General features: G+C 37.8%; 1 protein-coding gene across 20 annotated transcripts in view; it reads right to left on the bottom strand.

Annotated features, from left to right (window-relative positions):
* The window catches only part of nrcam.S (neuronal cell adhesion molecule S homeolog), a 132,659-nt gene that overhangs the window by 72,148 nt on the left and 36,168 nt on the right, over window positions 1-24,343 (bottom strand). Inside the window, exon 1 of one of the 20 annotated variants that reach the window (XM_041588557.1) lies at window positions 6,774-7,050. The exons of the other annotated variants lie outside the window; for them this stretch is intronic. The gene's annotated coding sequence lies outside the window, so the exon portion shown is untranslated. Of the gene's footprint in view, window positions 1-6,773; window positions 7,051-24,343 lie in introns of those variants that run through there. 20 annotated transcript variants of the gene reach the window in all.

Here is a 24,343-nt window from a genome sequence, read left to right as displayed (position 1 = left end):
ATTAGCAGCTACAAGTAAACAAGCAGGTGGGAGCACAGGCATCTACCAGTGAGTTGGGATGGAATGGGCCAAAGGAGAACTTCAAATAGGTACACCACTGTATATAGATTTATTAATACACAGATTAGATTAGTAATGGATTAGTTCTGAGATTGTAAAGCCTAAACAGTTATCGGATCTAGAAACCTGTTATAGAGAAAAGCTCAGAATTACAGGAAGTCCATCTCCCATAGACCTCCTTTTAAGCAAAGAATTCAAACTTTAAAAAAATATTTCCTTTTTCTCTGTAATAATAAAACAATACTTTCTACTTGATCCCAAATAAGATATAATTAATCCTTATTGGAAGCAAAACAATCCTATTTTAGGGTTTATTTTTTTTAGACATAAAGCATGGAGATCCAAATCATCGAAAGACCCCCTTATCTGGAAAAACACAGGTACAGAGCATTCTGGATAACAGGTCCCACACCTGTATAAGGCAGATCTGTCAAAGTTTTAAAGGCTAGTGCCAGGGGATTTGTAAAAATGATACTGGGATGGTGATGTCAGCGGACATGATGTCAGTGGAAGTGATGTTACACGCGCATGTCCTCATCTGAAGTCACAGAATCAGTGCTGTGCATGCAAATGTTACTCCGCTAACGTCACTCAGATGTTCTGTGCATGCCCACATGAGATTTTTGCCTGCAAAACGTGGAAAATTGTTAGAAATCTGGGAATGCGTAAAAGAGACTGGAGACAAGGGGACAGTGAGCAATATCTGGTAACAACTGAAAAAATAGGGAGGGGTTGACAGCTCTGTATAAGGACAATAAGGAAGCTCTGGGTCAGACTGGTGGGTGCAGGGCCCACCGAGGCTGCCGCCCCAGGGGTCCCTGCACCTGCCAAGGGGCCCTACCATCCCCCACACCCCCCTACAGGGGCTGCCTGCCACAAACCCTACCTGCTGAAGGTAAGTTTAATCTATGCTTGCTTGGGGAGGGAGATCAGTGACCTGGTTGAGTGCCGGAAGGGATTGGGTCAGGGCTGGGGCCCACTGGGTTTTTCCCAGTGTCCCCCCAGTCCAGTCCAACCCTGAGGACGCTTTACAAATACACAGACAATTTATGAAAGTAGCTCATGCAAACCATAGCAAAATGTACACATAATTCATACACAAATAATTTGGTACTAACTTTGTGTCCCCACCGCAAGGGAACATCATTTGTGATCTATAAGTGTTCTACATATTTCATTTACTGCATTGCAACTGTACATTTTCTAGATAAAAAAAATAAAACCTGTAAAGAAACAATTAGTGCTCTGCTCCAAACTTGCATTGTCAAAATACTAAAGGAAAATGCATGACTATAAAAAAAAGCTTTATCCCAACATTCAAGGCAATTTGCTTTTATAAGCAAGAGAGTCACAGAGCTTACTCCATTAAGGATTTAAAATAAGAAGCTTGAAGTAATGTCCAGAGGCCAAGTTAGTCTCCAGGGAAAACAGAAATTGAAAGGAGAATGCTGAAGAGAATCCCCTTTAAGTATCTAGTAGGATTGCTACTACAATATATTTAGGTCTGTTTGCTGCTATGTTTTACATGTCGACAACATGTATTTGCATTACTAAGATATATCCTCAAAATAATAGGTTCCTACCACCTCCATATGTGGAAATGTGTATAAAAAAAGTTGCAACTGGTGTATCTTATAGAAATTTGTCTTTTAAAGACCATATCAAAGCTTGGAGAGAGAATTTGATGTAGTGAAGTATGAGAAGAGAACACATTAGGAGGTGATGTGACTCTCATCTATGGGAATTTTAAGGAGATTCTGTTTGGCAGAGAGATCTTCAAAGGCTCAGCATGGTTAAGACAGGATTTTTAAAGGAATTCTGCAGGATTACTTTTAAAACTCATGTATTGATTTAGCATAAAGCATTAGAAGAAAGACGAGAGTACTCACAACTGATGTTATTCTACTCAGGTCAGGAGAGGTACAGCAAGTACAGTACAACTACCAGCAATGTTCAGAATCTCTTATTTATTTTTTCCTGAATTATCATGGGAATACTGGGCAAGAGTAGTACATCACTCATATTTTCAGCACGTTCTAAAGCAGAGCTGTGAAAACTCATTTAAAGGAGGCTGTAGAATTGTGTATAAGCTAATAAAATCTAAAAACATATCACTAAAGAAGTTCAATTCGGAGCTCAGAAAGCTCTGAATTACAGGAAAACATTCTCCATTTAAATCAAATAATTCTAATTTTTAAAAATGATTTACTTTTTCCCATTTAATATGAAGACAGTACCTTGTACTTGATCCCAACTAAGATATAATGAATCCTTATTGGAGGCAAAACAATCCTATTGGTTTTAATTAAAGTGTATGTGGTTTTTTAGCAGACCTGAAGATCCAAATTATGGGAAAAAAAAACCTATACAGAAAACCCCATGTTCGGAGCATTTCATATACAATAAATACACCGAATTTTACATACAGAAGAATATTTCTGAATGACAAGGGTCATGGTTAAAACTAGAAGGAAAAAAGAACATTTAAAACACTTAAACATACGTCAGTTTAGATTTATATATTTGTAAGCGAAATGACAGAATCAGATAGTCAGATAAATTAAAGCACATGCTTGATTTAATAACTCTGTTATTGGCTACTAAAAGTTTATCAAGGCACATGGCTACAGATAGAGCAAAATCAACACCTAGCCATCCAATCAATCCTAGGCCTTTTACTAAGGTTCCAGCTTCTTCTCTCAACTCCATCTTCTCTACATGTTTGTTTTTGTTTCTGGGGGCCACCTGCCGACCAACAGCCAGTTTGCACTCACAGTTGACATTTCCATATTGGCAGCTGGGGGTGAATGAACAGACACATGCAGAATGCTAGCTGCCATTTGGCAATTAAGAACAATAAAAATGTAACTACTTTTTTTTGTCCTTAATGGACTGCTCAAGTACCTAGTGTAAGTCTAAGTGCCTAGGGCAGTGTTCCCCAACCAGTGGCTCGTAAGCAACATGTTGCTTACCACTTCTTGCTCCCAATGTCCACAAAGCAGGTGCTTATTTTTGAATTCCAGGCTTGGAGGTAAGTTTTCAGAATTAATAATGAATGGAGGGCACACCAGAAAAGTTCAAAGATTAGTTAGAGGTGCAGAAACAATTGTTACCCCTACCTAAGGTAACCAACATCACTGACTCATCCACATGTTTGCACACTCAGAACAAAAACAATTTGGCAAAAAAAGGTGGTTTGAAAGTAAATTTTTACTATTTGTTCAGAAAAACATTTAATACAGACAATGCCTTACAATATGGCATAATTTTCACAATGTTTAAAAGTAAGTATCAACCACCCATTAGTTATATACAGCAAGAAAGAAAACAGCAAGGGAGCGGATACACCTACCAGAAAAATGAGAATGGCCCCAACGTTTCGGCACCAAGGCCTTTCCCCTTGACAAAGGCCTTGGTGCCGAAACGTTGGGGCCATTCTCATTTTTCTGGTAGGTGTATCCGCTCCCTTGCTGTTTTCTTTCTTGCTGTATATAACTAATGGGTGGTTGATACTTACTTTTAAACATTGTGAAAATTATGCCATATTGTAAGGCATTGTCTGTATTAAATGTTTTTCTGAACAAATAGTAAAAATTGACTTTCAAACCACCTTTTTTTGCCAAATTGTTTTTGTTCTGAGTGTGCAAACATGTGGATGAGTCAGTTGGAGGTAAGTTTTGGTTGCATAAAAAATAGATGTACTGCCAAACAGAGCCTTTTGTAGCCTGCTAAGGTGCTACCAAATAGCCTACCACAGCCATTATTTGGCACCCCCTGGAACAATTTTAATGTCTTTGTTGCTCTTCGACACGATTTTGACATTTGAATGTGGCTCTTGGGTAAAAAAGGTAAGGGCCCCTGGCCTAGAGTATTCCCAATCATGTTCTACATAACAGTTTTAGGGTGTACTCTTTACAACTTCATTTGAACAATGGGTGTAGTTTGTAATCTCTACAATTTCATCTGGACAGTTTTCTGTGGGATATATATACACTGATGGCAGCAAAATGCAAATGCAGCTTGCTCATGATTTACTACCTTGGACAATGCAAGTTGCAGCATGCATTACTTGACCTGCTTATATTGTGAACCCTGTGAATTACTGCATTGTGAGTACAAATAAACATGGTTGATTGCTGGAGATATCAGCACTTTGCACTTGCTTTGTACCTGCAATGTAATATTACATGATATTATACCACCAATACAAAGTAAGACACAACTTTAAATCGAATTACTAGATCAATACCAACGTTAAAAAAGGCCACAAACAGCAGTGATTCTCGGAATAGTTCCCATGCAGGTTATATTTTATTAATAAGTACTTCCAGCAGGCTATTCTTGAACTTGATATCTTTCTATAAACTGAGAGTTTCCCTATCTCCATTAATTTGATAAAAAACATTTCTATAGGGTATAATATCAAAGGCTTCTGTAGCATTAATGAGATATCATTAACATTGCATAAATTAAAACTTTCACAAATAGCAAGATTAGTTCAGTGTAAATGTATTTGCATATTGCTGTGTCTGTATAGTTTTCTTTTTTTTTTAGAAAAGATTACAAGTTATACAAACAGCTTAGCACAGATAAGTCCCTGTCCTAAAGAGCTTACATTCTAATTTAGTGCATGAGGTGCAAGAACATGAAGTGACAGATATCAAACCTATGCCTTTCTGAGATGATACAAAAATCAAAGTGAGGATACAACAGATATTGTAAATCTAGAGGAAATCAAAGACAATGGTCCCATGGCAAAATGTCTCATGCTTATTTCTTATATAAGCATGTAAATATGTGATTGAGATGACTGCCAGGCATAGTACTATAGTCTCTACTCCTATGCACACACTGAACCGTATTTATTCATATACAAAAATGCTCAGCATCCTTAAACCCCCCACACACCTTTCAATAAAGGGATAAGCACATTAATATGCCCAGTATTTATGTCTTGAAAAAACTTGGTCTTGATTATACTGTAGCTATATCTTTGTTTTTAACATCTTTGAGATGAACTTCCATGTTCCAGAACTTTATTTTTAATTTGCAGGTATGCACTTTAAATGAGACCTTATACTGTACCTCTACACTAAACTGTTTCAATAATAAGCAGGCTTACGGTGACAAGTCGTCGGTCGGCTCGTCTCCCACCATACACGCACCAAATAACATACGAAAATTAGTTTTGTACAACTATTGGATAGTTTTCCCATCAGTATGAGCTCATGAGCTTACTAGAATGCAACACAGCAAATTGTACTGACATGGCAATGACACATGGGGCAATTTCGAGTGTTTGTCAGTCACTTATTTTAGTAGTCCAGACAGGCAGAGCTGACATTACCCTCCTTTGTTGTCTATGACAGTCACCTAAAAGAGCTACTTTGAGCACTTGTCTGATGATTGTCACCAATTTGAAGCATTCTGTCTCTGCATGTTTGAGCTATTAAAAAAAAAGTATGGGCAAAATGCCCAGATTGCCCTGTGTGCTATTGCCCTAAAAGGTGGAAGAACCTATTTTACCTAAGGCTGCAGATGTTTGCTACTTTTTGCATTTTTAAAAGTGTGCATTTCAAGCATAAACAGAAATCTTTTAGAAACAGATATAATTGCAATGAATTTCCATAATTAGAAATAAGAGGCTTGCCAGCCTTCTTCATAACTAGCATGGGTGAAAGTATTAAGAAAAAATTCAAATCAAAGACTCTATAATACTTTATAAAACATGTCTCTACAAATTACAGTATTTATATACAAGAATACAACATTCGGTTGCTAAGTATGACAAATAGTATATTAGGAGTAATGCAAGTAAAAACATTCCTGCAGGGAACAAGCCAACAAATGATGATGTTAACTTTTCACAGCTTTCATGGCAGTGATTATATATCTTGGCACAAGAGGAAACAGGGGAAAAATACTCATATTTCTATTAAAATGTATTGGTAAGCACATACAGAGGTTTATATAACACATATAAGACCATTACAGTTTTATGCTGTAGCAGACTAAAAAGACATACAAAGGCATAGGGTTAATGTGAATAGGGGTCTCCTCTCCCTGGCGTGGACATTGGTATGATGGATTATTCTAGACAGGGCAGTCCTCTTTACATTTTGCTACTAGAGCTTTCATAGCCAAGGTCCTATTGTTCATGCCATAAAGGAGCATTTTCAAGCACTTTGTAAATGAGCAGAGAATTGCAGAGAGGGAGGAATTAAGCGTGAAAGTAAATGTCTATAGAGAAGCGAGTATGTGTAAACACGAGGGGAAAGTAAGCAAACTGGAGCACAAAAATGCACCCAATGAACTTTCCATTTCTCTAAGCACACCGTTTTGTCTAACCATAACCTCAGTTAGTACTCAGAAACATTGAAATAGATTTTAGAAGGCAATCTATCATTATGATACCTATCATTCATTTAACAAATGTATCTGGCACATAAAACAAAACAAGGCTGTTGAGGGAGAAGTTTCAGGAAAAATGTCTGGCCACAGATCTGCTGCAGACACTACTAGCACTTGTCCTCAGCACACAAAAAATGCAGACAGGGCAATTTAACTACAACTGAATCTACAAAAAAAGAGAAGATGCTTTCACACAAATCAGCTACACTAATGCATTGTAAACATAACTGGGGTAAAGGAAATAAATAATAATAATAATCAAGTAGGTAATTGAGGAAATAAATAAGACAACAGGTAATTACCATGTAAGTGGTGGACACTGTTTTCCAGTCTGTGTAAAAAGCTGGAAACCTGATGAAACGGGTCTCTTGTAATCCTGCTGACAAGACTGCTGCTGATCCCTGCTGTTGCCCGAATGTGTGCGAGAACATACACAAAAAGAAGAGTTTCAGCAGCCAATCAAGATTCGTGTGGACCTCCCAAGCTTTTCAGCCTGATCATCACAGGTTTCATGGCAATACAATAGCCAGCAGTGCTTTCCCAGCCTCTCTGCTAACAAACAGTTCATTGTATAGCAAGATGAAGTTTCTGTATTATATTTTTAAAGATTTTAGCCAGCGTTTTGCAGAGCTTTTTTTGGAGTAATAAAAAAATAAATAAATGCCATATACAGTGGGTAGACTCTTTCGTTTGTTGAAGAATTTCCCCCTAAGCAAAAAGACTGTGCACAGTGACCTGGTTGTCTGAGTATGTGAGCCATTTATATTCTTGTAGCACTTGTAAGAAAAGAAACTAACAAGATATGCTCAGGCTGCAACTGACAGATGTGTGCTGACACTCCCCTTGCATGCTTCACAATTCAGACATATGAATGTTATGCACACGCAAGTCAGTTTCCAGTACAACACTGCAAATAGCATATATAAGTTGCTTTCTCTAATTCAGCACACAGTGTATAAAAGGACCAGCACTTTTAGAAACAGAAAAATGTTTGGTCCAGTTCACCACCACAATGTTGTACATTTTATTTGCTACAAACTGACGAACGTTTCACACAATACATATTTTTACTATATTTTGATCTGTAGAATGAATGAAGTAGACTATTAATTATACTTAGCCAGTGATGGGCTATGGACACTACAACTGACAACATCACAGCCCACAACATAACAGGAACTGTTAATCATTAGGATTCAATTATATGGAAACACATTACTTTTCCCAGGGTATCCAGTTCTGAGACTGCCGCAGTAACATTTTGCAAATAGTCATCTTTTTAATGGGCATCATAACATTTTAAATCAGAAAGCAGATACATTTAAACTCTAAGCAAAGAGATAAACCCTGACCTATTTGTAGAATGACCATAAATAAAATCTGGCAAAATAATGTATCCAAACTGCTAAAACTAGTTAGTTTCAACACTGGTATTGATCATGCTACCTTCTTAATGTAAACATGGAGGACTGCATCCATTTGCTGAACTATACAATCTGTTTTCCATGTCGCACAGGAGCTCTCATATCTTTAGACATATGGACATCTTAAAGGGCACCTGATAGGAAAAAGAAATTCCCCAACCAAAAGGTGCGGGCTAATAGAGCCTGCACTCCAGTAGTAACAGTAGTTGTGGTACAACCATGAGCACAATGAGTGAATGCCGTGATTTGCTCATTACGTCAGACGTCAGCCCGCAACTTTGGTTGGAGAAATTAATTTTGGCCAACAGGTGCCCTTTTAGTCTTACACTGGATGGGCACAACTTTACTTACCAACTCCCATAACCAACCTCCTGTGTTATAATCTTCTTACAATAAGTAGCAGGGAAAATGACAAGTAAACAAGGAAACATGGCTTTATATTAGGTACAGTATTTGGTAAATTTAAACATGGCAGGACAAGGAATAGTGCTAGTGATTTTTCACCAGGTGTTGCCGCCAAAAGACACCCATAAACTGCAATGGGTAAAAATAATCAGATTTGCCCAGATTTACTGACAACCCCTATAGTAGACAGAGAGACATACAACTATTGTATGCAACAGTACTCCCTGTATTATATATATATAAATATACATACAATTAAGTGAATTTATTTCTGCACTACCATTAATTCTCCTGATGAATTACATTCAGCACTGGGGAAAACCTGTGACTATACCTAGACCTAATTCATCTGTAAGGGTTATTAGGAAATTTGAGGATATTATTCCTGCTGCCGTTATCCCTTTTACCATTAACAGGGTTAAAAAGATGAGGGCTAATAGAGATAAGGATGGTTGTAGGCCAGCAGGACCGAGACACTGAAATCTTAGGCAAGACCGCAAAGGGAAAAAGCTAAAGGAAAAACCATAAACACATCTACTTCTTCATTCATTTTATCTTATTACAAACGTTCAAATGGGAAATAAAACCAAAATCATAAAAGTATAGTGGCATCTGAAGGCTAAAAAAAGAGCAAGGCATTATGTTGAAGATAGTAACTAAATAAGGTTCTACCATTTTGCTGTCTAATCATTAGAAGAAGCTCTAAGGATCTAATCAGCAAGCGTGCTGGTGTCTAATGCAGCCATTACAATACAGCTAGGTATGGACTGGTGTTCTTCTTACACCCATTGCAATGGCCAACTAAATATGAAAATGGACAGCAATAATTAAGACCTTGAAGTAAGAAACATACTAATACCTGAATTTTGTTCAATTTGCTAGCTACCTGGTGGCCATACATATACTGCATGGCCACAGGGACTTATAATGACCACAAAGTCTTTGGGCTTTTCATGAAAAGTATTTTATGTTTGCTGTTCTGTTTAAAATAATCCTTTACTAATATCTCATATTATTTTCCTGCAAAAGGGAAAACATAATTCCGGTTAACACTTTAGAATGACCATTGATTCCACTGACCTATGTCAATTAAACTCTGGCCTCATACTTTATTTATAGTCAATAGTTCAGCAAGCTTAGTATTAAACAATGCCAATAAATACATGTGTCTTGCTAATGGCTGTGTCTAATGTTGTAGGGTTGATGTTACTATATTTTTCACAAAATGACACCATTACCATGGATCCAGTTGCATTTCCATTTTTTCATCCTCTTTACCTTTTTTTCTTACTATAATTTTGAATTAATTGCCCTATTTCTCAGCACTAGCTAAACATTATAGGCATTGGTTTGTAACATGGTCTTCTAATTAGGCTCACCAAATTCTTATGTGATATTTTTGGTTGGCAGATCTTACACTTGTCAGGTGTGCCTTTAAGTATGGCCACTGGAAAATCAGACCTTTCTACTACTCTGGGTGTTGCTATACTCGGATATACTACAAGCCCCACTGCACTTATTAGTGCTTTCTCTTTGTGATAATGCCACCCACACACAACCCATTATATAGAAGAAAGTCCTGCCTCTGATACAAGCACAACCTGGGCAGAGCTAACTAGCTTAATGCATGCAATGGCACGATGAAGCACTATTTACTGTACAGTATATAGATCACATTCTTGAGGCACACAGCATTAAAGAGAGATGAAAGTAAAATTACGTTATATATAATACTGTGTAATGTTTTGCTTAAGCATAAATATGATTACAACATAATGAGTTTACTATTTGCATTATTATTGATCACGTAAAAGGGATGAGTTCTTTTCCCATCCTTTCACAATATTGATTTCCATTAGCTCTGTTGACTTCACGTTGAAATGAAATGTACATAAAACAACATTCGGCGCTCAGCATACAGTACGCTATGGGGCACATTTTTAATACTGTGTAAAATTATTAAATGGCGTAAATGGTGTAAAAAGTTAGTGTAAAATCAATAGTGCATTTATCATAATTTTTGTCAATGGAAATTGTTTCTGAAAGTTGATTCACAGCATCACAAAATATATTAGGGGTCATTTGCATCCCAAAGTGCAGCGAGCAAAGTGCAATTTTGAGCACAATCCAGAATTCAAGCGCAAGGGAGAATTGCACCTGACACAATGTGCTCTGCCTGGCATCATTTCCAATGTTTGGAGTCTGCACCCCATTCTTTAGGCACAAGTGTGCTCTGCCTATTGATGCTTGGCACAAAGGAAAACCTGGAACAACTGCCTGGTCAGGAGGAGGCAGTAGCTCCAGGATTCCCCTGCATCCATAGGCACAGCAAGACTCAGTTTGAAAGAGAAAGTATGAACAACTAAGCAGTGCTGAACACAACTATACAGAAATGCAAAGAGCATTTTTTAAGCAAATACTTTTAATAAATGGGGTTTCATGCACAACTCACTGCAGGAAAAGTTATCGGACACAACATTTACTTGGTTTTATGTTATCTAAACATTTACCATGCTAATGATAGCTGCAGTTATATTTACTCAAGTTCACGATGTATATTATGGTGTAGTCTTTGAAATTATTATTATGGAAATAAGGGTGCATTCCTTGTATACATAAAGGTATGGATGAGCAAACATTTTCTCCTGGTACAGCTATGTGGCAAAATTTGTGGTTTTGGTAAACATGTGGGTAAAAAACATGGCAACTGCATCTTATATTAACCTTTTACCTGCCAAGAACGTAGGTACTACGTTCTTGCAGGGAAAAGCCCTAACTGCCAAGCACGTAGTACCTACGTTCTTGGCTGTAAAGGGCTCCCCTCTGCATCTGCGGCGATTGCCGCTTCAGCAGAGGCTTCCGTTGGTCTCCCCACCCCCTAGGCAATGAGCAGAGGGAGAGGAGGGGGAGGTCACGTGGGTCCTGCGACACGATCGTCGCAGGACCCGTCTACAGTTATGGAGACACGTGTCTGCACTTGTACTGCCTCTCCTCTCCTCTGCTCCTCTCTGCATCTGCGGCGATTGCCGCTTCAGCAGAGGGATCTGTTACACTCCCCACCCCCCTAGGCAATGAGAGGAGGGGGAGGTCACATGGGTCCTGCTGCGATCGTCGCAGGACCCGTCTACAGTTATGCAGACACGTGTCTGCTCCTTGTGCTGCGTCTCATCTGCCTGTTCCAGCCAGCCTGCTGCTTCCTGCTGCGTGCACTCTGCTTTAGGCCCCCCCTTAGCTGCCCAGGACCCTGCTGGACATCAGAACTGTAAGTAGCATTTATTTTACAGTTATACATACATTTACATACTAATTACATGCATGTACAAATACACAATACACATTTTACTAAGTTAGCTTTATTCTTTTTCTTTTCAGGCTTTTTTTTTGTTGTTGCAATTTTGTATATGTCAGAATGTGTACTTTACAAAAATATATGTTTTTGGGGGGTCTTGTGCTGTTAGGGGGTCTTGTGGCACAATATACAGTCACTGCTTTATGTTCACAGTAGGCGAAAAGACAATTTTCAGAAATGTCATAAAAACCGCTGCCTTAGCGTAACTTTGCAGTAGGATAGTTTGGAGTAGAAAGACATAATTACCTATTTTGTATTCGTCAGAATGTGTACTTTCTAAAAATATATAGTTTTGGGGGTCTATGCTGTTAGGAGGGTATTGTGGCTCAATACGCTGTCACAGGCCATTCTTCACAGAAGGTGAAAAGACAGAGAAGAAAATTCAAATGCACTAATTTTATTTGGGGGTCCGCACATGCCAGCTGCTTTGGTATACCTATGCATATTGGGCATCAAACTGTTCAGTAGACCTGTGGCGTCAATATTTAGGGTGTTTTACAATTCTATATAAGAAATTGGGTGAGATAAATGCGGCCAATTGCAATATTTTTAGACAATTTTCAAAAATGTCATAAAAAACGCTGCCTTTAGCGTAGCTTTACAGTAAGGCAGTTTGGAGTAGAAAGACGTAATTACCCATTTTAGATTCGTCAGAATGTGTACTTTCCAAACATATATGGTTTTGGGGGTCTATGTGCTGTTAGGAGGGTCTTTTGGCAAATAATACGCAGTCATGGGTCATTCTTCACAGAAGTTGAAAAGACAGCGGAGAAAATTCAAATACACAATTTTTTTGGGGGTCCGCACATGCCAGCTGCTTTGGTATATCTATGCATATTGGGCATGAAAATGTTCAGTAGACCCTTGGCATCAATATTTAGGGTGTTTTACAATTGTATGTAAGAAATTGGGTGAGATAAATGCGGCCAATTGCAATATTTTTAGACAATTTTCAGAAATGTCATAAAAACCGCTGCCTTTAGTGTAGCTTTACAGTAAGGCAGTTTGGAGTAGAGAGACATAATTACCCATTTTAGATTCGTCAGAATGTGTACTTTCCAAACATATATGGTTTTGGGGGTCTATGTGCTTTTAGGAGGGTCTTTTGGCAAATAATACACAGTCATGTGTCATTCTTCACAGAAGGTGAAAAGACAGATAAGAAAATTCAAATGCACTAATTTTATTTGGGGGTCCGTACATGCCAGTTGCTTTGGTATATCTATGCATACTTGGCATGAAACTGTTCAGTAGACCCTTGGCGTCAATATTTAGGGTGTTTTACAATGGTATGTAAGAAATTGGGTGAGATAAATGCGGCCAATTGCAATATTTTTAGACAATTTTCAGAAATGTCATAAAAACCGCTGCCTTTAGCGTAGCTTTACAGTAAGGTAGTTTGGAGTAGAAAGACATAATTACCCATTTTAGATTCGTCAGAATGTGCACTTTCCAAACATATATGGTTTTGGGGGTCTATGTGCTGTTAGGAGTGTCTTTTGGCAAATAATACACAGTCACGGGTCATTCTTCACCGAAGGTGAAAAGACAGAGAAGAAAATTCAAATGCACTAATTTTATTTGGGGGTCCGCACATGCCAGTTGCTTTGGTATATCTATACATATTGGGCGTCAAACTGTTCAGTAGACCCTTGGCGTCAATATTTAGGGTGTTTTACAATTGTATGTAAGAAATTGGGTGAGATAAATGCGGCCAATTGCAATATTTTTAGACAATTTTCAGAAATGTCATAAAAACCGATGCCTTTAGCGTAGCTTTACAGTAAGGTAGTTTGGAGTAGAAAGACATAATTACCCATTTTAGATTCGTCAGAATGTGTACTTTCCAAACATATATGGTTTTGGGGGTCTATGTGCTGTTAGGAGGGTCTTTTGGCAAATAATACGCAGTCACGGGCCATTCTTCACAGAAGGTGAAAAGACAGCGGAGAAAATTCAAATACACAAATTTTTTGGGGGTCCGCACATGCCAGCTGCTTTAGTATATCTATGCACATTGGGCATCAAACTGTTCAGTAGACCCTTGGCGTCAATATTTAGGGTGTTTTACAATTGTATGTTACAAATTGGGTGAGATAAATGTGACCAATTGCAATATTTGTAGAAAATTTTCAGAAATGTCATAAAAAACCGCTGCCTTTTTCGAAGCTTTGCAGTAAGGTAGTTTGGAGTAGAAAGACATAATTACCCATTTTAGATTCGTCAGAATGTGTGCTTTCCAAACATATATGGTTTTGGGGGTCTATGTGCTTTTAGGAGGGTCTTTTGGCAAATAATAAACAGTCACGTGTCATACTTCACAGAAGGTGAAAAGACAGCGGAGAAAATTCAAATACACAAATTTTTTGGGGGTCTGCACATGCCAGCGGCTTTGGTATATGTATGCAAATTGGGCATCAAACTGTTCAGTAGACCCTTGGCGTCACTATTTAGGGTGTTTTACAATTGTATGTAACAAATTGGGTGAGATAAATGCGACCAATTGCAATATTTTTAGACAGTTTTCAGAAATGTCATAAAAACCACAGCCTTTAGCTTAGCTTTGCAGTAAGGTAGTTTGGAGTAGAAAGACATAATTACCCATTTTAGATTCGTCAGAATGTGTACTTTCCAAAAATATATAGCTTTTAGGGGTTACCATAACTTTTTGTAGCTTTTATCCCATATAAAACTGGTAATGTTTGGAAATTAGTGTAAATGTAAAACATCAAAAAAGGATGCAAAAGGTAGATTCTGGGGTCTTTACATGCCATGTACTTCGATAATCCTATGTACATTGGGCATCAAACTGTTCAGAGGACCCCAGGCTTTCATATTTGGGGTGATTTATCTTGATACCTAATAGTATGTATGAAATAAGGTGCTGCAGGTGGAAGTTTTGAGGTGATTTTTGGAAATGTCCCTAAAATTGGCAAATTTAGGAAAGATTTGCGGCTTGGTGCTTTGGGGTAGAAAGACATGCATACCCAATTTAGATTCGGGGAATGTGTACTTTCTGACAATATATAGTTTTCTGGGGTGAACGTACTGTTTCCTACCTTTGCCCACCCCAAAATGATGTAAATGTGTTGATTTTGCAGCACCTGAAATGATAGACTAAATGGGGGTCTTCCTTTTGAGGCCCCTATATGCCACGTGCTTAGGTACACCTATACATATTGGGCATCAAACTGTTCAGTGGACCCTAGGCTTTCATATTTGGGGTCATTTGTCTTGTTAACCAATAGTATGTTCGATATAAGATGCTGCAGGGTGGAAGTTTTGAGGTGATTTTTGGAAATGTCCCCAAAATTGGCAAATTTAGGAAAGATTTGCGGCTTGGTGCTTTGGGGTAGAAAGACATGCATACCCAATTTAGATTCGGGGGAATGTGTACTTTCTGAAAATATATGGTTTTCTGGGGTGAACATACTTTTTTCTACCTTTGCCCACCCCAAAATGATGTAAATGTGTTGATTTTGCTGCACCTGAAATGATAGACCAAATGGGAGGCCTTCCTTTTGAGGCCCCTATATGCCACGTGCTTAGGTACACCTATATCTATTGGGCACCAAACTGTTCAGCGGACCCTAGGCTTTCATATTTGGGGTCATTTGTCTTGTTAACCAATAGTATGTTCGATATAAGATGCTGCAGGGTGGAAGTTTTGAGGTTGATCTTTGGAAATGTCCCCAAAATTGCCAAATTTAGGAAAGATTTGCGGCTTGCTGCTTTGGGGCAGAAAGACATGCATACCGAATTTAGATTTGGGGCAATGTATACTTTCTGAAAACATATGGTTTTCTGGGGTGAACGTACTTTTTTCTACCTTTGCCCACCCCAAAATGATGTAAATGTGTTGATTTTGCAGCACCTGAAATGACAGACCAAATGGGGGGTCTTCCTTTTGAGGCCCCTATATGCCACGTGCTTAGGTACACCTATACATATTGGGCATCAAACTGTTCAGCGGACCCTAGGCTTTCATATTTGGGGTCATTTGTCTTGTTAACCAATAGTATGTTCGATATAAGATGCTGCAGGGTGGAAGTTTTGAGGTGATTTTTGGAAATGTCCCCAAAATTGGCAAATTTAGGAAAGATTTGCGGCTTGGTGCTTTGGGGTAGAAAGACATGCATACCCAATTTAGATTCGGGGGAATGTGTACTTTCTGACAATATATAGTTTTCTGGGGTGAACGTACTGTTTCCTACCTTTGCCCACCCCCAAAATGATGTAAATGTGTTGATTTTGCAGCACCTGAAATGATAGACTAAATGGGGGTCTTCCTTTTGAGACCCCTATATGCCACGTGCTTAGGTACACCTATACATATTGGGCATCAAACTGTTCAGTGGACCCTAGGCTTTCATATTTGGGGTCATTTGTCTTGTTAACCAATAGTATGTTCGATATAAGGTGCTGCAGGGTGGAAGTTTTGAGGTGATTTTTGGAAATGTCCACAAAATGGGCAAATTTAGGAAAGATTTGCAGCTTGGTGCTTTGGGGTAGAAAGACATGCATACCCAATTTAGATTCGGGGGAATGTGTACTTTCTGACAATATATAGTTTTCTGGGGTGAACGTACTGTTTCCTACCTTTGCCCACCCCAAAATGATGTAAATGTGTTGATTTTGCAGGACCTGAAATGATAGACCAAATGGGGGTCTTCCTTTTGAGGCCCCTATATGCCACGCACTTAGGTACACCTATACATATTGGGCATCAAACTGTTCAGTGGACCCTAGGCTTTCATATTTGGGGTCATTTGTCTTGTTAACCAATAGTATGTTCGATATAAGATGCTGCAGGGTGGAAGTTTTGAGGTGATTTTTGGAAATGTCCCCCAAAATTGGCAAATTTAGGAAAGATTTGCGGCTTGGTGCTTTGGGGTAGAAAGACATGCATACCCAATTTAGATTCGGGGGAATGTGTACTTTCTGACAATATATAGTTTTCTGGGGTGAACGTACTGTTTCCTACCTTTGCCCACCCCAAAATGATGTAAATGTGTTGATTTTGCAGCACCTGAAATGATAGACTAAATGGGGGTCTTCCTTTTGAGGCCCCTATATGCCACGCGCTTAGGTACACCTATACATATTGGGCATCAAACTGTTCAGTGGACCCTAGGCTTTCATATTTGGGGTCATTTGTCTTGTTAACCAATAGTATGTTCGATATAAGATGCTGCAGGGTGGAAGTTTTGAGGTGATTTTTGGAAATGTCCCCAAATTGGCAAATTTAGGAAAGATTTACGGCTTGGTGCTTTGGGGTAGAAAGACATGCATACCCAATTTAGATTCGGGGGAATGTGTACTTTCTGACAATATATAGTTTTCTGGGGTGAACGTACTGTTTCCTACCTTTGCCCACCCCAAAATGATGTAAATGTGTTGATTTTGCAGCACCTGAAATGATAGACTAAATGGGGGTCTTCCTTTTGAGACCCCTATATGCCACGTGCTTAGGTACACCTATACATATTGGGCATCAAACTGTTCAGTGGACCCTAGGCTTTCATATTTGGGGTCATTTGTCTTGTTAACCAATAGTATGTTCGATATAAGATGCTGCAGGGTGGAAGTTTTGAGGTGATTTTTGGAAATGTCCACAAAATGGGCAAATTTAGGAAAGATTTGCAGCTTGGTGCTTTGGGGTAGAAAGACATGCATACCCAATTTAGATTCGGGGGAATGTGTACTTTCTGACAATATATAGTTTTCTGGGGTGAACGTACTGTTTCCTACCTTTGCCCACCCCAAAATGATGTAAATGTGTTGATTTTGCAGCACCTGAAATGATAGACTAAATGGGGGTCTTCCTTTTGAGGCCCCTATATGCCACGCGCTTAGGTACACCTATACATATTGGGCATCAAACTGTTCAGTGGACCCTAGGCTTTCATATTTGGGGTCATTTGTCTTGTTAACCAATAGTATGTTCGATATAAGATGCTGCAGGGTGGAAGTTTTGAGGTGATTTTTGGAATGTCCCCAAAATTGGCAAATTTAGGAAAGATTTGCAGCTTGGTGCTTTGGGGTAGAAAGACATGCATACCCAATTTAGATTCGGGGGAATGTGTACTTTCTGAAAATATATGGTTTTCTGGGTGAACGTACTTTTTTCTACCTTTGCCCACCCCAAAATGATGTAAATGTGTTAATTTTGCAGCACCTGAAATGACAGACCAAATGGGGGGCCTTCCTTTTGAAGCCCCTATATGCCACGTGCTTAGGTACACCTATACATATTGGCCATCAAACTGTTCAGCGGACCCTAGGCTTTCATATTTGGGGTCATTTATCTTGATAACCAATAGTTTGTTTGATATAAGATGCTGCAGGGTGGAAGTTTTGAGGTGATTTTTGGAAATGTCCCCAAAATTGTCAAATTTAGGAAAAATTTGCGGCTTGGTGCTTTGGGGTAGAAAGACATGCATACCCAATTTAGATTCGGGGGAATGTGTACTTTCTTATAATATATAGTTTTCTGGGGTGAACGTACTGTTTCCTACCTTTGCCCACCCCAAAATGATGTAAATGTGTTGATTTTGCAGCACCTGAAATGATAGACTAAATGGGGGTCTTCCTTTTGAGGCCCCTATATGCCACGTGCTTAGGTACACCTATACATATTGGGCATCAAACTGTTCAGCGGACCCTAGGCTTTCATATTTGGGGTCATTTGTCTTGATAACCAATAGATTGTTTGATATAAGATGCTGCAGGGTGGAAGTTTTGAGGTGATTTTTCTAAATGTCCCCAAAATTGGCATATTTAGGAAAGATTTGCGGCTTGGTGCTTTGGGGTAGAAAGACATGCATACCCAATTTAGATTCGGGGGAATGTGTACTTTCTGAAAATATATAGTTTTCTGGGGTGAACGTACTGTTTCCTACCTTTGCCCACCCCAAAATGATGTAAATGTGTTGATTTTGCAGCACCTGAAATGATAGACTAAATGGGGGCTTCCTTTTGAGGCCCCTATATGCCACGTGCTTAGGTACACCTATACATATTGGGCATCAAACTGTTCAGTGGACCCTAGGCTTTCATATTTGGGGTCATTTGTCTTGTTAACCAATAGTATGTTCGATATAAGATGCTGCAGGTTGGAAGTTTTGAGGTGATTTTTGGAAATGTCCCCAAAATTGGCAAATTTAGGAAAGATTTGCGGCTTGGTGCTTTGGGGTAGAAAGACATGCATACCCAATTTAGATTCAGGGGAATGTGTACTTTCTGAAAATATATGGTTTTCTGGGGTGAACCTACTGTTAGTGGAATGTTTGGCCTTGAAATCAGAAGTATGCCGTTTTGTGGAGCGGTGCTTTGGAAATTTGCTAGTGTACTGCTTGTAGATTTTGATCTATATAAGTGAGAAATCTCAATAAAACTATATATATTTGGTATTGTTGCGTTCAGGAGACATAGACCTTTCCAAATCTGCTGTGTTCTCGTACATAAAATAAATGATGTTTCTGATATATGTAATTGTACTATGTGAAACCTGATTTTTTTCATTTTATTAGGCACTTTGAAGCCTATATTTTTTTACAGAAGTTGAATTACACAAAAATTCTAGCATATTTTGAAAGCTCAGGTTGTCCTGAAAAAAAACATATATTGTTTCCCTGGTTAAACTAAAAGATCCGCCCAGGAAAGGCTCTTAAAGTGAAAGAGTACAAAATGTTCAAAAATGGTCTGGCAATAGAAGTAACAAATCAGCCAAATTGTCTGGCAGCGAAAAGGTTAAACTTTGCGTATTGCACTTTGGGCAGATTTATCAAAGGCAGAGGTGAATTTTCGAATGAAAAAAATCGTATTTCGAGCTATTTTTTGTGTACTTCGACTAGGGAATAGTCCAAATTTGATTCAAATTTGAAAAAAAAAATCGAAAATTTAACTTCGACCATTCGCCATCTAAATCCTGCCGAATTGCTGTTTTAACCTATGGGGGACCTCCTAGAACCTATTTAGAGTCAATTGGTGCAGCCAAGACTCATTGTCTTTAATATACAGCTATGGGATCCATTATACGGACATCTCTAATATAGAATGATCTGAATTATGGGAAGGCCATCTCCCATAGACTCCACAATCACATTTTTTAAAATGGTTAGGCAACACTGATACCTAATAACTCTACTACTTTTGCAAAATGAACTGCTACGTGTTACCCCAAACATGTCTAGTTGAGTTTCTATGACAATGGGTACAAACTAGCACAAGAAGTTGAAGGAAAGGAAAGAAAAACTATGTTTAAAAGTAACACCTCACTAAGCAGAGAAAATAGGCATGATGACTAAAATCACTGGCAAATATTTTATTGCAGTATAACCCCTAAATAAAGATTGCAGCCATGGCTTTATATGTGTGGTTATATTCCAGCACATTTACTGTATATGGCATTAATTGCACTTTGTATGCAACCATCTGCATGAATACTAAAGTCTTTTAAGGAAATGAAATTAAACAGAATTAGGCTCACACAATTTCCCTACTGCCTGTCATTTCCTTGAGTGCACTTTAAATCTTTTACATGTATTTCCTGAAGAATAGCCAAGAATAAGTCACTTATAATCTAGGCAAATATTAGAAAGTTAAGAAATAAGAAAAATCACCCTCTCTGGAATTATACAGTTTATCAACAATTACAAGATGAGATCACTATATATGAGATCAGTGTTGCCCAACTCTTTAGAGAAGTGACAAATAACCTTATTGATGGAGAGAAAATGTTTACTAAACATATTATTTTCACCTGGAGGCAAAAAGGCAAATCTAAATTTTGCCATCTGATCTATTTCACAAAAAAAAAAAACCTTTCATCATTACATTATTGATCGAAGCAGCCAGCATTCCTGCGTCATGCAAAAACGTTTCAGAGTCATACCTATGAATATTTGAAAAATGTAAAAAGGGACAAAAACATCATCTGCTCTTAGCAAGGCGAAATTACAACTGTGTTAAAGTGCAGTTGCTCAGTGTTCTAGGCTCTCTGCAAAAAAAGCCTCCTACTTTTATAAAGTTTCAGAAACTTTGTATCTTTTTCTGGCATCAATGCAGGAGATCAAAGAGAAACTCAAGACATTTCAGTAAGAAACCCAGGACTGTGGGCTGAGCTGTTGGGACTGTCCCACAGAAAATGGGACAGTTGGGAGGTATGTAGAGGTATTATGCCCCCACCTGGCAAGTGTCAATTGTTAGGCAAAATGCCTGCACTATATCAGCACTAACCCATATTCAGTACAGGACATATTATATTGTACCTGTAACTTATAATCAGTGGCGTAACTAGAGAGCTGGGCCCCCCTGCAAAAAAAAATCTTCAGAGGGACCCAGCGCACTCCGAACACCATCTTCCAGCCCACTTCCCGTCCTGACTCTGCCCTTACTTCACCCACTCCCCACCTGACTCTGCCCATGCTGGCTTGCACTCTGCTTCCCTGTCGCAGGTAAGAGAGCGGCTAGGGAAGGGGGGGTTCTTGTTAGCTACAGTATAGAGGAAGCAGATTGGGTCCCCCTTCTCTCGGGCCTCCCTGCGACTGCCGGGTCTGCTTCCTCTATAGTTACACCACTGCTTATAATCATGCTGGTTTGAACTAGAAATATTGTCACCAGTCAATAAGATGCTCTAATTACATATATTACATTCTCCCTTTAAAGTTGTAGCACATGTTATAAATGTTGTCTCGATACAAGAAAAAATGCTATATTTAACATCAGAAGACATATAAGGTATTTAGTAGTTTTGTAGGAAATAGGGGGGGGGGTTAAATATGTGTAATGCAACAAAATGGTTTACTTATCAAGTAAAATATTGCATTTCCCATTAAATGTATTTTGGATGTGTTTTGATTACATTTTGATTACATTTTCGTCCCTAGTTATGCAAGTATTGCCTTTTAATGTAAGTGGGTTAGCTCTCTGTACCATAAGGTACCAACTTAAGGTACTTACTAAGAATACTTTTATTGGCAGTCTTTACCCAAGTTTATATCCCAAACATTTTTGGTGTGATTGTGCTCCATTCATTTAGAAATGCAAGTGCAATTAAACTGGATCTTTGTGAAAGGAAAACTTACCAGTATCATAACAGATAGACAAAGCACATTTTTAAAAAATATATATAAGTAGTGGCACCAATGACTTGCGAAACATTATGTAAAGGAGTACTGAGGACCCAATCCTCCCAACCTCCTCTACCCTCGTTCCTTCCTCCCCTGCTGTCTGTAAAGTTGCACTTTTTTAGTTGTGTTATATAAAACAAATCTAAAGCTGCATTATTAAATCTGGAAAATATAAAAATAAATATATAACAAAATTATATTAAAAATATTGTATTTATTTCAGAAATTTTTAAAAAATATTAAATGGAAACAGTACTTGGGAAATGTTATATTCAGCATTTTTACTTTAGAACAATAGGGATATGCTTATGGAAAAATCTTTTAAAACAAAAACAGTAGGAAGCAAAAAAATTGTTTTTTAATCCTTTTTATGAATCCCTCACAATAAATCTTGAACAACTGTGCCCTTTCCATAGAGCTGCAAAATAAATATCAATATGCATTCGCCCTACCAAGACAAAAAAAAACCACTTTATCTATTATGTTTTTTAGACTATGCAAAAGGTACATATCGGGGAAGATTTATCAAGGGTCGAATTTCGAAGTTGAAAATACTTTGAAATTCGACCATTGAATTTAAATACTTGGAATTCGAATATCGAATTAGAAGTTTTTTCCATTTGATTGAATTAAAATCAAACGATTCGAAGGATTTCAGCGAACGATCGAATGATTTTAATTAGATGTGTAAAGACTTGGGAAAAGTTTGTAGAAGGTCCCCATAGGCTAACATAGCAATTCGGCAAGTTTAATTTGGCGAAGTATTGAAGTCTAAGTTTTTTCTAAAGAGACAGTACTTAGATTATCGAATGGTCGAATATTCAAACTAGTTTTACTTCAAATCAAATTCGAAGTAAATTTGAAGTCGTAATATCCTATTCGATGGTCAAAGTATCCAAAAAATTACTTCGAATTTTTTTACTTTTGAAAATTCCCTCTAATTCACTTCGACCCTTGATAGTCCTCTGTCAGATATTAACAGCAAGGGGAATACATAAAAATGAGAAATAGGTAATCACTTCTTATATCCAATTACGATAGAGGTCCAAAAAGCAACAAGCTAATTGACCTATCAACGATAACGTTGTACTGTAATTTATAGTTGTAGAAACTCCCAAACTTTACCCAAACCATAATTTGTAATGGTTCTTACACACAGGCGTTTGTTCTGTGCTTTTGAAATGTATGCTTAGCATGAAAAAACACATATTTTTAGTTTGAACCTCCTTTTTTATGCAACTAATTGAGTTTTTTTCCTTTCCAAAATCAACCCTCTGTTCTATTGAAAGATGAATATGCATCAATCGCAAGAAAATGCAACATGCTGGGTCAAATTTATAAACTTTGCTGAGCGCAGAATGATTTGCACAGTGAATTTATTTACCCTGCACATGGTTATATTTATAAAGCTGGATAAGACTGGTGTATTTAATGTGCAAACAAAATCTTCCAATTGTTAATGGGACATCTGCCATTTACTTTTACATGTCCTCGACAAGTCTGAGTTAGAGTACTTTTTTCATCGGACTTTAATAAATCCCACAAAAAATATTATTTTCCCCTTTAAAAGTCCAACCACAAAAATTCAAACTTTAGTAAATAACCCCCTTTTATGTCTGTAAAAGATTTCTGTGGCTTCTTTAGTGGTTGATTTATTTTTTTCCCTAGCATTTCTAATTAGGGGGGCATTAGAAATGTGATCATTATTTAACCATTTTAATAATATGTTCAAAATCATGCATGTCATAGAAAATCACAAGAAAAGATGAAATCCAGATTATTCAAGTTTTTTTATTTTTACTATTGTCAGTTTTAGGTGCTGTTTGATAAATCTGCCCCTAAGTGGTAGAATTAGGATAATGCACCAGCTGTGGAGTTCATACTTAAAAGTCACTATGGAAATAGCGTTTGAGCACTAGACTGAATAACCACATGACTGTACAAGGCATATATCCTGCTATTGTCTGTTAACTCACATTAAATATTAACTTGAAATAAATCATGAATATTTAGGAAGATGCACATATTATTTTGATCTTTCTAGGTAAATGCTGACATTCTTGGATTTATTTTTGCATTACCTCTTGACTAGAATCAACAGTACGTGCTCTGACATGTTGCCATGGAGTATTTCTCCCAAAGCAAATACTAAAACCATGGAAACCAGAATGGAATGAATGGTTCAAGAGCCAAGAGATGTTCATTTTAACAGTATAATATATGTCAGTTAATACGGAAAGTGTCCTCAGACATGAAAAGTTAAAAAGAAAGCTGGCTAGAATGCTATTGACACAAATGGCAAATATTTTTTAATTAACTAGGAATTTTATGTCAATTTCCAAATAAAAATGAAATCAGTACAACAAGAAATCACTATTTGGGGAATTTATAATGCTGTTTTAAAAAGCATTGAAAAGATATTGAAAATGCGGTAAAAAGCTGTTTAAAATATAAATTTGTTTGACTCCACTTTTGGCACAAATTTTTCAACAATGTTTCCTGGGCATCTCATTTTGTGACATTGATGGGGTAAAAGAATGACATAAATACCAACATTAATA

The sequence above is a fragment of the Xenopus laevis genome, chromosome 3S (assembly GCF_017654675.1).
Source record: "Xenopus laevis strain J_2021 chromosome 3S, Xenopus_laevis_v10.1, whole genome shotgun sequence".
Classification (NCBI taxonomy): Eukaryota; Metazoa; Chordata; class Amphibia; order Anura; family Pipidae; genus Xenopus; species Xenopus laevis.
This window is presented reverse-complemented; position numbering and strand designations above follow the sequence as displayed.